Raw genomic sequence first — 14,716 nt, forward strand, 5'->3', positions numbered from 1 at the left:
AGGGGCCTCTCCATCAATCTTGTTCCCACTGGGGCTCACTGATGGAGCAGTGCAGCACAGCGTCAGTTTTCCCAGTAAGGTGATCCCTTGGGGCCTACTTGAATCACCGCGGGGGAGGAGTTTCCATGGAGAAGACTGCTTCCCTTAGCTCCATTAGGCCTGGGTGAAAGGTGGGGATGGCAAGGGAGAAGAGCCCCAGCCTAAATTAAAGTTGCAATTTGTAAAGCAGGAGATAGGCCCTGTGCCACATCTGGAGCTCTTCCTACAGCTGCGTTTCTCTCCTGCTGCCCTAGTTACACTATTGGTAACATCTTTATGGAAAAGCACCATCTATACTATAGATTCTACAGAAATGTTCTTTCTAAAGGCACTGGCTCAGCACTGCTGAGCCGTACTACCTATTAAGAATTGGTCCCAAGATATATTACTTTTATTTCTCCAAACTCTTCAAAGTAGGATAATACTAGCCCTATTTTACAAATGAAAAAAAACTGAGACAAGTTAAGTAGAAGTTTAAAAGCTCAGACTCTGGAGCCAGACTACCTGAGCTGAGCTCCATCATTATGAGATCTCAGGCAACTCAACCTTCCAGAGCCTCAGCTTCCTCATCTCTAAAGTGAGGGCAAAAATAATATATAACTCCATGGGGGTTACAGACACACACACACACACACACACACACACACACACACACAATAATCCCTTGAAAGTGGTTAGCACATTATCTGGTAAATAGTACATCATTGCTCAATAAATATTAGATGTTATTATCCAAAGTTATTATCCACTACCTAAGTAGCGTAGAGACCAGATTCAAAGCTGCATCTGCCAGGCCCCAAAGCCCAAATTTCTTCCGTTATACCAGGGATTCTCAAACCTTAGCATGCATCAGAACGACATAAAGCACTTGCTAAAGCACAGGTTACTAGGTTCAGCCCTAGAGTTTTAGGTCTGGGTGGAATCTGAGAATTTACATTTCTAACAAGTTCCCAGGTGATGCCGATGTTGCTGATCTGGGGACCATGCTAAGGACCACTGCACAAACCCCCTAAACTAGAGCTTCACTCTCCAAGAACAACTAAAAGCAGCTCAAGAGATTTTATATGATAATAAGGTGTGAATGCTTCAAGAGCAACTGCATTTTAAATAGGGGATTATGGGAGCTGAGAGACTACAGCTCTGCCTACAGAGAAGCACAAAGTAGGGTTGCTGTTTTAGAGCAAAGAACTTGCCCATCCAGTCACAAAAAGCTGTAAGTCAGCTCTTCATCCAGAGACTATGCAGCTACTGTGTGCTACATGAGAAGGCCCTAAGGGAGAATCTCCTCTTGACTGCTCATTGGAGCCGCAAGGGCAAACAGCCAACCCTGGGAGGAACTTTGGGCTTTTCTAGCAATGTCCAAACCACATTGTTGGCACTGGATCAGGCCAAAGCTCACACCTTGGGGATTTGGGGGCTAAATGAAAGACATGGAGCCTATAGGAGTGTTTTAACAGTGAGTCCATTTGGCTGGGATGGACTTTTCCTTTCAGTGGAACAACTACAAAATACTACCTCACCAACAATTCATTTCAAAAAGGATGGAACTTGGATACACGAGTATTCTCAGTTCTCCCACTAACTAAAGTCCATGCTTAGGAATTCTGCACCCTGGAACATCCATATTGATCTTCCTAAACTCCTATCTCTAGCCTAGCTACCATCAGAGGCAACAATGCACCACACACAGGTTGTGCAAAGTCCCTCTCCCCACTGCTTCTTAAGGCCTTCTGCTCCATGCTTAATGCCCATAGTAGGTCTCCATTTCCACTGTAGACTCTCAATTATTTAGTTCCCCCCACACCATCATAGGCATCCAAAAACCAGATTTCAATCTCCTGGTAGGCAATCTCTCCCTAAATTTTCCATAAACATTGTTTCAAAATGTAGTTCTTTGGACTAGGCTCCTCAAAATGCAAATATCCCTGGCAGAATAACACTTCAAAACACAGTAAGTCTTAATACCTAAGTGTCAGAGATTCTGGGAGTCCTTTCTAGGTGTCAGCAAGCTAGGAAAAGATGGGGCATAAACCTCAAGCTTCTTGAGGGCTGAGCCTATGACTAACACATCTCTATATTTATCCCCCCCCAGAAGGTCCTGCTTTTATTTTTCCCTGTTTCTTTTCATATTTTGCTATTTCTTTGGGAAAGGCAATTGAGGATCTATATGCATTAGCTTCAAAGTCTTTCAAAACACATCCATATACTGAAAATGTAGACATTTTACATTACTGTCCCTGGTCCCCAATTTTGAATTTTATAAACAATAGATAGCTTCCTTTCCAGAGAGTGACAGATTCTCTCGCTCTCATCTCTTCAAATAATTTTAGGGCTAGAAATCCCTTAACAATCATCTATTACCAGTGTTTCTCAATTGGAAGTATGCATTAGAATCAGCTAGGTCACTTTTTAAAACCATAGATACCTGGGCCCCTACTCCATATCTATTGAGGCTCCAACAAGGGGGCCTGGGCGTTCAGATTTTCAAAAAACATACCTCCTGCTGCTTCTAATGCACACACTTAGTTGATCTAGTTCAAACTCTTCATTTTAAGGATGTAGAACCTGACATCCAGGGAGGGAAGGCACTTGTCCAAGGTTACACAGCCAGTTAGTGGCAGAACTGATTCCCCAGTCCAGTCTTGAAATAGTTAATTCATTGCCTTTACTCACAATTTTGTCCAGAACTGCTCTTTTTTTGTGTGGCTTACAAACTTAAATGTACCCAGCAAAATCTATAAAAGAAAGGACACAAAGAGAAGGAATAAAGGAGAAACAGGGAGAGGGAAAAAGAATGAACAATGGATTTCAAACTATTCAAGGACTTAGATGGGGATAAGAACCTGCGAAGGTCTGAAATTTCCAGTGCTTACTAGCTGGACAGAATCTGCACAGAAATTATTTGAGACTCACACTGCAAACAGTATTGGGAATTTTATGATCCCTGTGCTCAGTTACTGTCCTCTTGGTATTGCGATTTATCAGCGAGGCCTTGTCTTCCATTCCCTAGTATAATCTCTTCAATTGTCTTTTGCCCCAGGCTGTGCTATGTGACACTTTCACCCCACACTGAATACTACCCAATCTTCTGTCTCTTTGCAGGTCAGAAAGGCTCCTATCCATCCTTTCTGTGTTAAAGCCTCTTATGGAAGAGCAGAGACAATGTCCCTATGGACCTACTTACATGAGTTAGTTTTCTTTTTCTTTTCCGATTTCTTCAGGGAAGAGGGAGGTAGAAGCCTCCAGAGCTTTTTCCACCAACACTCAGTGACATTCCAACTACAGGAGGGATTTTTCAGCTGTCACAATTATCTATTTGAAATAAGATCCTGAGAGCCAGCCCTGATGGTCTAGTGGTTAAAGTTTGGTGCTCACCTCTTCAGCAGTTTGAGCTTGGTTCCCAGTCACGGAACCACACCACCCATCTGTCAGTTGCCATGCTGTGGTGGTGGCTCACATAGAAGAACTACAACGACTTACAATTAGGATATACAACCATGTACTGGGGCTTTGGGGAGGAATAAAAAAGGAAGATTGGCAACAAATAGTAGCTTAGGGCAAATATTTCCCTGCAAAAACAAAACACTACTTAAAAAAAAAAGAAGCAGGATCCTGAAAGAAATCAAGCTGTTGTAAATTCAAGATTAAGAAAAAATGGCTAGGGGATTGGTAGCACCAACCATCTTAACCTTCTGCCAATACAGAAGTAACCCCTGCCTTCCACATTCATAATTTCTGACCTTCTGAGCCTTGATAGAAGAGGTCATAAAATGATGCTAAAGACATTTTATGCATAGCTTTTGGCTCCCCCATTACATTCCCCATAGTATCTATCACTTACCTTCTCTGCTCATTCAAGCCTCCTCTATTCAGTCTTGCCTCCCGTCTTACTGAAACCAAAGTCATTCTAAGTGAGTTCCCTAGAATTCCTTTCTCCCTACATTTTTACCCAACATTCTATTTCCTTCTTTGTATCACCTATCTTCTCTGCAATGACTGCCTATATCCATCTACTTGCCCTTTCCTTAACCTCTAGCACTCTGGTTTCTATCCTCACCACTCCCCTACACTCTTCTACTTTATCAGTAAACCCCAATATTGAAAAAATACTTGTAGAGCATATAGCACAGTACCTAACACAGAATAACTGCTCAATAACATTGTAGGTCTTCCCAAACGTAAGCAAGCACATGTGTAGACCCACACATGTGCGCGCACACACACACACACACACACAGAGTCAACTCCGATGGTTTTTCCTCTCTCATTCTTTCCCTCTTTAATGGCATTTGACCATGTTGACCACTCTCCTTCCGTTCCTAAAAGTTTCTCTCACTTGACTCCAGGGACACTATACACATTAGTGTAGTGTCTTTCTACTTCTCTCTCTTTTCTTCCTTTCTAAATGTGGTCACATCCCAAGGTTCACAGCTAAAATCCCTTATCACTCTAGATTCTCTCTTCCATAGAGCATTGCTACTCAAACCATAGTCCACGTACCAGTGTCCATCAGGAAACTGTTAACAACTGGTCCAGAATGAGATAAGAGGCTTGTCCAGAATGTAGATAATTCAGATCATCAAGCACATAGATTAGTTCAGCTGGCTTTTTTGGGTAACAAGTCTTTCTCAAGAAACAGTGCATTGATTTACATTCTGCCACAAGTGTCTCCTCTTATCATGGCCTGGTGCTTTGAGGAGCACTGACTTTAAGGTCCTTTACACTATTATGGCTACAGTACTCACCTCTATTCAAAAAAGTTCATTCAAATCAACATATCTAACCCCAACTTCTCCCCAGAGCTCCAAACCTGTATCTCTAGCTGCCTGCTAGACTCCAACCACCACCAACAACCTGGATATTCCATTAGCTCTTTAAACTCAACAAGTCAAAAACTAAACTCACATCTGAAATCCTTTTTGGAAACAAATAATCTAGACATCTCCAAATGTATTTTTTATATAAATTTTAATTATACACATAATACATGAATTCATTTTCCGTGTAAAAATTTTTAAAGTTACGGATAAGGTCCATCTGCATACCATCAACCATCAAGGTCCACTCCTCTTCTCCTCAGAATTATTGTGAATAGTTTGGATTTTGCTATCCTTCTAGATCTTTTCCTACACATTTGCATACACGTACAGAATATGTACTTATAGAAAACATAGGGCATTGTTTTCTTTTGTTTTCTTTAAGTCTCAGTATTATTACATTGTAATGTATCATTCTAAAATTGTTTTTTTCAATCGATAAAATATTCTGTAGAGCTTTCCATGTCAACACACATAGATACATCTCCTTCTTTTTTTAAAATGCTGATTAGTAGTCCATTGAAAAGACATCCATATCTTAGCCATTTTCTGTTGAGGGACCTTGTGTCAGAGACACTGCTACGTTTTCAGTGAACCACTCTATTTTCCTCCTGGGCACACAAAAAGCCACAGGTGGGTAATATGACTAGTTCTGGCCAAAAAAAATGTGGATGGAAGTAGTACATTATACTTCTAGGCCTGGGTGCTAAAATCTATGACAAATTCCTCTGCTCTCTCTCTTTGCCTTCTATAGTAATCATGGGGGCCATGTGTGGAAGATGGTGGTATTACAAGATGGGAGAACCTTGATCTCTGAATGACTGTGAGAAGCAGTTGTTCCCTCTCCTCAGTGACCAAACTGGGCTGCCATGTGAGCTAGCAATATATCTTTATGGTGTTAAGTCACTGAGGTTTTAGGACTATTTATTAAAATACCTATCGTTGCTTATCCTGACTAACACAGACCTTTAGGTTGTTTCCAAATTTCTGCCATTTCAAATAATGCCACATTGAATGACTTGTGCACATGTGCAGTAGTTTTCCTATGATAAATTTCTTACAATTTATCCTTTTCTCTGGCTCAAGCTTCATGGTCATTGTTAACTACTCCTGTTTTTTGCCCTCCTCCTCATCCCATTAGTTACAGAGTTTTGGTAATTTTTGCTTGGTAATGTCTCTAGCATTTCTCCATATGAGATAATGTATAAACTCCTTGACTTGACACTGAAAACCACAATCTAGCCCCATCCACCTTTCCAACTTTACCATCAGTTACTTCCCCAAAGAAATTCCATTTCAATCAGACCTGTCTTTCCTTCAACCTGAATTTGCTGCCCATATTCGCAATGCTGCTTTTGCTTAGTCCCCTTCTCTATTTATGTGAGTCCTACTCATCTTTTAAGACCAAGATTATACCCTCTCTTTCATGAAACCATTTCTGATCTTTTTACCTCACTAGAATCTCCAAGTCCACAAATTCCTTCAGCACCTTTATTTCCTCATCTGGCTCATGGATATTCTCTCTTTAAACTTTAGAACAATCAGTTTAATACTGCCACCCACACCAAGACCTCTCTGTAGAATAATACAGCTTTCCTGCCTCAGGACATTATCTGTTCTGAGATCTTCTACCATACAACTTTTTTCTTTCCACTTAGGAGTACTGTGCTACCTCACTTTTGTCTCTCTTTCACCACTCGTACTTCTTCTTTTGTTTCCCCCCCCCCCCCCATAAATATTCCCATATCCTCAAGCTCAGTTGCTCTTTCTCTTCTGGCTCTTTTCCACTGACCCAAAAAGACTCTCATCTTTTCTTGCCCAAATTAAGGTCAGAATTGGTAAGGGTGGGAGGTTACAAGTACAACTGTTGCTACTTTAAGGAAAGTGGGAGCAGCAAAGACCTTATGGTCATGTTGGGCAGCTCTTGGGAGTTTCATAAGACAGGGCAGAGGCTAGGAATAAAAATGGGTAGAAGTCACCCCAAGGGTTCTAGATGAAAGGAGAGGATTGGGCAGTCTGGAGGAGGGAAAAAAAACAAAGCAGCAATTAGGGCATATATGAGACTGGGTTCTTGTATTGAGAAAATATGCTGGATGGAAACTAAGGGCCAAGTATTTAGGAGGTAAAAAGGTTACCACTCCTAGGTACCCAAGAATCTACGGTGGCCTTAACATTTTCTTCTTTGTTCCATTTGTGATTCAACCAAAAGCTCTAATTATGGTTGACGAATATAAGAGTAGTACTGATGCAACCAAATTAAAGGAAAAAAAAAGAATGAAGGGCCATATGCTTTAAAACTAAAGCATCTTGTTGAGAATCTCTACTTTAGCCTTCATCTACTTTATCTCACTCCTAATTAAACCAGCTTCTCTGCAAGTATGTACCAGCGTTAAAACCAAAGTCTTACTCAACTAAATTTATAGTTCATTTTATTTAATTATTAGTGCCACAACAACATTATTTCTCATACTAACTTTCAAAAAAATGTATAGCATTTCACCTATGTCATAGGACAAATTGGATTCATGGATACGCCTATAGAAATACCCATCTTCAGCAAGTTCCTGATGTAAAATGCACTCTAAGTTCCAAGCAACTGCCTTACAACCCAGTTTTAAAAGCACCACCTGTTCTTTATTTTTCTGTTTATTTCTTGCCTTGTCAAACAGCCCATAAGCAACTCAAAGTTAGGGAACCTGCCATTTTCATCTCCTATCCCTCCCCAATGTTTCCCCAACACTAGGCCAGGCACACAGCCTATATCTTCTCCAGAGAAGAGGACAGAGTTCAGATAAGAATTCAGTTGAACGGCAAACTAAACCTGACTTCTCTGTGCCTGTTCCTTTTACGTTCTCTCTTCCTTCACCACCACACTTCTTCAAAAAGTGGTATGGGGGCCAGTCCCATGGCCGAGTAGTCAAGTTCTCTCTCCGCTTTGGCAGCCCGGGGTTTGCCGGTTCAGATCCTGGGCAGGGACCTAGCACCACTCACCAAGCCATGCTCTGGTAGCGTCCCATCTAGAAGAACTAGAATGACCTACAACTAGGATATACAACTATGCACTGGGGTTTGAGCAGAAAAAACAGAAAGAGGAAGATTGGCAACAGATGTTAACCCAGGGTCAATCTTCCTCACCAAAAGAAAAAGCATACCTTCAAAAAAAAAAAGAATGCAAAAAAAAAAGTAGTATTTCAGGGCAAGTCACTCAACTTCTCTGACTTAGTTTCCACATCTGTATCCACGGTAATTTATTTAATTGATGTAAAATGTTGAGTACAGTGTCTGACTATTTAATAAAAGTGGTCCATCATGATTATCTCACTCCTTGGCTCACTATCAATGAATTACTGTTACTGAGAGTGCAAGTCAAACCCCCACCCTAGGTGTGCTAGAGTGAAAAAAGGATTGAGCACCAGTGTCTGAGATGGCGCCTCCATGGATTTTAGAGTTTAGTCTTCATAACTGCCTTGAGGATCCCTGGTGGACTCAGGAGTGTTCCCCAGCCTTGATTTCCAGAAAAGCCTTCATGCCCAGTAAAGGCACACAGAAAGAGGAGAGTCCCCAGCATGTATAAATTCAGATGCTTCCAGGAGGGCTTCATGCTCTACAGGATAACATTTCCTCTGGGCTGGGGATGGGGCTGCTTTTAGGCAGGTAGGAGCTTTTTCAGAACCAAGGGAGTCAGTAAGTCTGCGGGCCTTACTCTCCTGAAGGGATCTCCAAAACCATAACTGATTGCTCACCCTATGAGACACTCTCATATATGTATCTTTATTTATGTATATATTACATAAAAACAGTACAATATACAAACAGAAATACTAAATATTAGATACAGATAAAAAGCATTTGTTGCTAATCATACTGGCTTTTTACCTCAGGGTACAACAGACCCTTAGGGACAGTTTCACTGTTATCGGAATGTTTATAAATTGTATTTCAAAGTAAAAAAAAAAAAAACTAAGCTCCACTCTCAGTCTCCACTTCCTTCCTTTCCATTTGTGTCTCAGCCCACTTGGCCTGACCTTCTTCCGGCACCATTCTACTGAATATGCTCTCTTCAAGGTCACCAATACCCCAAGTATTGAATCAAGCGGGCCCTGATCCTGTCATCATCTTTCATGACCTCTCTACAGTATTTGACACTGTGTACTGGACCTTCTATTTCTCCAGGTTTTCCTCCTATCTCTCTGATTATTCATTCTACTTCTTCAACAACTTCTCTTCCTGTGCCTATCCCTTAGATGTTGCTGTTTCTAGAGGTGTTATTCATAATGCCCTTTTCATATTTCTGCAAACTTTCCAAGAGAAATCTTCTCCACTCCATGGTTTCAACTGCCATGTTAATGATACATACACTTTTATCTTCAATCTACACATCTCTCCTCTACTCTAGACCCGTATATTCAACTACCTACGGTATCTCTACAATGACCTCTATTAATGGCACTGTCATCTATCAAGTCACCTAAACTAGAAATCTGGGAGTCACACAAAACTTTTCCTTCACCTCAGTAACTACATTCAATTATCCATGAAACACTATTATAATCTTCTTTGGAATTTCCTCTTAATCACAGTCCCTCTTCGTATTTCCAGTCACTGTCTTTGTTCTGACCCTTATCGTCTCTCACTTGCATTGTTGCAACAGCCTTCTAATCCTTCTCCCTGCATCTTGCCTCCTTCCAAAGTGTCTTCCATGTAGTTGTTGAAGTAAACTTTGTAAATTGCCAATAATATTATGTCATGCTTCTGCCCCAAAACATTCAATGCTAAATCTAAGTGCTTTAGCATGGCATAGGGAAGTTCTTCATAATCACCCTAATTTCCCTTTCTGGAAAGATCACTTGACATTGCTTCAGTCAAACTGAACTTCTTGCAGATCCTTGAAAACTCTATGCCCATTTACATTTCTGTGTCTTTGCAAATGCATTCCTTATGCCTGAGATGACTTTTCTCTTCTTTTTTTTTTCAGATTGGCAACTGGGCTAACAACTGTTGCCAATCTTTTTTTTTTCTGCGTTATCTCCCCAAACCCCTCCTGTACACAGTTGTATATCTTAGTTGCAGGTCCTTCTAGTTGTGGGATGTGGGACGCTGCCTCAACGTGGCCTGACAAGCGGTGCCATGTCCGCGCCCAGGATCCGAACCCTGGGCCGCCACAGCGGAGCGTGCTAACTTAACCACTCGGCCACGGAGCCGGCCCCGACTTTTCCCTTCTTATCTATCTTTGAGACATACCTCAAATGTCACCTCCTTTATGAACACTTCCTTGGTTCCCCTGGAGCAAAGATAGACTGTTCCTCTTCTGAGTTAGCATTTTGTTCAGACATCTAATCATCACACTTATTACTCTGTATTTCAATGATTTATGCCAGGCTTTGCTGTGAAGAGAGATCTGTGTGTGGCTCCGTAAGTGCATCAAAGGCAGGAAATTGTGTCTTATGTGCCTTTACACCTTCAATACCTACTACACTGCCTGGCACACAGTAGATGCTCAATAGATGTTTGGTGGAAAAATAAATATGGTTGGCTGCCTAGAAAGGCATTAAACCAAAAACAAACATAATAAAACAAACAAACGAAAAACCCCACAGGGTTACATGCATTGAGAGCCATGGACTAATTGGAGCTCAAGGGGCTGGGTTCGTGGTGAATAGCTGTATGAGCTCTATTCTGAAGGATCCTAGGGCAATAAGGGAAGAGTCTATAGCTGCAACCAGAACTAGAAAAACCAAGAAACTAAATTACTTAGTTACTTATGTCACTGTGATATCCCTTTCTATTCTTTAGTACATTCATTCTTGGCACTAAAGAAAAAAACACTAACCCTTAGGCTAGTGGTAGAGGCAGGAGTAGAGGAGGGAGCGAGGATTAGCTGACTCCTTCAGTCTCATTCATACATTTTGGTTTCCATGGAGGAGAGAGAGTACACGTGTGATGTCGTCAAGACTACAAAATCTTCTCTCGTCACTCTTGTCTCCAAAGAAGTCAAAGCTCTTTTAAGAACTCTATCCTCTGACTTACACTCACCCACCTTCACTAGTCATACAAAAAAGAACCTTTATCAAAGGAGGAAAGTCTATGATATTTCAGCATGTAGTCAGTCAATCTAGTCACTTCTTTTATCATCATACAAGAAGTATGTCTTGATTAAGCTTAATATAGCACAAAAGAAAAGAGATTTACAGAGAAAGAGTGAAAATCCAACCAGAACTCAGCAGAAAGTGGTTAAAAGCCAAGAGTGAGCCAGCTTTAGAGGTAATACCATAGCTAATGATATCAAGGAAAACATGGACGTCCATACAAATCTCACCTAGGTTTGCTGACTGACTTTGTTGATGCCCCATGTTCTCATTGTACTGATTAACACTAGGCAGAAGGTTTAATGAGGACATGGCAAAGCAGAGTTGGATCCTCTGCTATGGACTGGAGTGTCTCACCAAAATTCATATGTTGAAGCCCTAACCCCCAATGTGAAGATATGTGCAGGTGGGGCTTTTGAGAGGTAATTAGGGTTAGATGAGGTCATGAGGGTGGGCCCTCAAGATGGGATTAATACCTTTTTAAAAAGAGACACCAGAGAGCTTGCTCTCTCACTCTCTCTTTGCCATATGAGGACAGTGAGAATGTGGCCATCTGCAAGCCAGGAAGAGTGCTCTCACTAGAACCCAGCCATCCTGATCTGAGACATCCAGCCTCCAGAACTATAAAAAATAAATCCTATTGTTTAAGCCCCCCCAGTCTATGATATTTTGTTATTTTAATGTACACTGTCTGCTCCCAGTTGCCCCAACTCTTCTATTCCTCAAAAAGCTGATGAAAAGTCTCAAACTTTATTGAAATCACTTCTTCCTGCTTCTCTTGTTTGTCCTCCTGTAGGCCATGTTCATGTGAACAACCCAAGACATTCCATCCTTATGCCTTTTATTCCTAAAATTCCACAGAATCTTGCAGATTGGACAACATTCTTGTCATCTCCACTCCAAGCCTCCATTTCTCCTATTAAGAAGAAGTCATGGAGTAGAATAAGGCCTCAGTTCTGTGCTGCAGTGGGAATAAAAGTCAACATTCTTGGGAAAGAATGCAAGTACAAGAGAAGATGTTGAAAGGAAACAATATTCTTAGGCAAGAATGGGAGTAAATGGCTAATGGGAGGGGGAAGCAGTATGAATAAAGAGCAGATGCCTCTTACCACAGGTTCGGAATGAACAGCAAATGAGTAGGAATGGCAATGGCTGATGTAATGTGCTCTCCTATCACTTCTAGAGATCCTGACACAATTTGTAATGGAACCATCCTCCCCAGAATTTGATTGATTTGGAAAGTATCCACTTGAATAATTCAATGGCAATAAAACTACAGAGGTATCTACCTCACAAGACTGTTGGGGAAATTCAACGAAATAATATGTTGAAAGTGTTTGGCATGGACCTTGGCTTATAGTAATCACTCCATAAATGGGAACTCTTGTTGTACTTCTTATTGTTGCTGTTGTTGTTGGTTAAATTAGGTTTTCCTTATTGTGTTAATTGTGTTGCTGGCAATGCTAGGTTTGTTCTGAGTCGATTTTGTGGTGACATCAATTGTGATAGTGAGGGGAGACAAGTGGGTTGATAGTAGCCTTGGAAAATAATCTGAGAAACAGTAAATCAAGAAATAGATGAAATGCACCATCCATCCTGATACACAAGCTTAAGAGTCATCAGTGACATCTCCCCCTCTCTCTCTGCTCCCCACTCTCAATCAACCACCAAGCTCTATTTATTTCTCCTTTTAAATATCTCTTGATTGGCTACCTAACTGTTCTTTCAATAACTTCTCTTATTCTTCCCTCATAGTCTATTCTTCACAGAAAGGTCACTGTAATCTTCTTAACATGTAAATTAGGATATTCCATTGACCATAACAATTTGAACACATGCATTTTTTTTACCTCCACTCCCTTGCCAAACCTCAGTAAAATGAGAGTAATTTGGGGAGAGGTGATGATAACAATACAATTTTTGAAGCTAGAAAATAGAAATACCGGGGTAACGGACTTATCAGACCTGAGGAAATTGAATCCAAAACTGTCAGTGGGGAAAGTTGATAAGCAATACAATTCACAGCAAAGAACCTCCAAAGGCTCAGCAATTGGTGGTACCAGTACTTGTGGAATTGGGGGTGAAAGTGAGACTGAAAAGGAGAGTATTTGTTGAAATTTTTATTAAGCAGCTAGATCCCAAGATCCCCTCAACAACTTCACACAGTTTGGTGATTGTCTCTGCCCTCCTCTCCACCAGAAGATGTGAGGTTTATTCTCTGGAGAGAGTTAAACAGAGGGTCTCTGGACTGGGGAAACATTGAGCACAGTTGAGGCAAACGGACTATATGGAAAATAGGGCATTTTAAAAGAAGTCTACATACTGATGGTTGAGACTCCTAGCCCCTTACCCCCACTTTGTTCTGAGAATGCTGGCAGTCAGACTTACAACCTCCAGGCAAAGTATTGGAATATTCTTCTTTGGGAATATGAGAAACCCAAGAAAAGACTTAAATATGCTGACATAAGAGGTTGTCCAATGAAATGACCCAGCCAGATAATCTTGCAGTGAAGCCCGTTGTGGTAGACAGACCCTAAGGTCATCCCCAATGAGTCCCACCTCCTGGTGTTCATGACTTTGCATAATTCTCTCCCCTTGAATGCTGTTGGGACTTGTTACTTGCTCCTAACCAATAAGATATGGCAAAAGTAATAGGATTCAGTCCCATGATTAGGTTACATTATATAAGGTTCTACCTTAGCAGACTAGAGCCAGGATCTCTTCTTGTGGGCCTAATCCATGCTGGAGAAGCCCACATGGCAAGGAACTGCCAGTGCCCTCAAGGAACTGTGAGTGGTCTCTAGGACTTAAGAGTAACCTCAACCAACAGCAAAAATGAGGGCCTTAGTCATATGGCCACAAGGAAATAAATTCTGCCAAAAACCTGAATGAGCTTGGAGGCAAATTCTTCCCCAGTCAAATCTCCAGATGAGAATGCATCCTGACCAACACCTGGATTGCAACCTGTGAGACCCTGAGTAGAGGACCCAGATACACCAGCCTTGAATTACTGTTGCATAGAAACTGTGAGATAATCAACGTGTGTTATTTTAAGCCACAAAGTTTGTGGTAATTTGTTACACAGCAATAGAAAACTAGTGCACACGTAGTGTACAAGTCTCACTAAGTACTCTAACTATCTAATCAGGTTTTTTAAGAATCTACTCATAAATATGAGCAGACAGCCAAGGATGAGGAGGTTATCCAAGGAAAGCTTCTGATATCAAAAACAGAGATCTAAACCAACAAATACACCAGAAACTTAAAAGAAATAGAGAGATGAAAAATAATCATTATTCTTCTCAAAGAGATTAGAGAAGGTACTGAATGCTTCAAACAAGAACAGAGTAATATATAGAAGGATACTCAGAAAACAAAAAAATTACTCTTAAAAATTCTTGCTCTTGAATTTCTTATTAGAAAATGTTGTATAATAAGGAATCTGTCTGGTCTTTGTCCCGGGTTCCTGAGATGGAGCTTCTAAACCTTTGGAATTTCTTCAGAAGTGGGAGTGTCTTAGTTATGCATGATGAGCCTCTGAGACCAGGCTTGAATTTATGCTAATGAGGTGACTTATGGTGGACCCCTAGAAAGTTTCGGGATGGGGGCTGACCATGCTGAAAAGACCAACTGTCTGATTTGAGGGTTAGGGCTTTGAGCCAGAGGATATCAGCCCAACTTGACCTCTGAGGAGGGAAGGAAGGATTGGAGATTGAGTTAAGTCACGTGGTCAGTATTCAATCAGTCTTGTCTACATAATGAAACCATAATAAA

Source organism: Equus quagga, chromosome 10 (genome assembly GCF_021613505.1).
Source record: "Equus quagga isolate Etosha38 chromosome 10, UCLA_HA_Equagga_1.0, whole genome shotgun sequence".
NCBI lineage: Eukaryota > Metazoa > Chordata > Mammalia > Perissodactyla > Equidae > Equus > Equus quagga.